Here is a 276-nt window from a genome sequence, read left to right on the forward strand (position 1 = left end):
TGGAAACCAGGATGTGTTGGGGAAGACATGGAGTGTCTGCCAGTGGGGAGGCACTCCTGGTAGGACTTTCCCCAACACTTTCCCCTCCCTCAGCACGGGCAGGTGAGGAGAGGGGAAGGAACAGAGCATGCCCCGGGGCATGGTGGCAGAGGGGCAAGGGGCACTTCCAGCCCCCCACCTCAACTCACTCTGTGCCCCCTCCCAGGAGCAGGGCCGGGGGCGAGGGCAGCAGTGCCCCTCTGCAGGCCACACATATGCTGCCCATGGAGGGGGAGC

This window comes from Alligator sinensis, unplaced genomic scaffold (assembly GCF_000455745.1).
Source record: "Alligator sinensis unplaced genomic scaffold, ASM45574v1 scaffold1420_1, whole genome shotgun sequence".
NCBI classification, from domain to species: domain Eukaryota; kingdom Metazoa; phylum Chordata; order Crocodylia; family Alligatoridae; genus Alligator; species Alligator sinensis.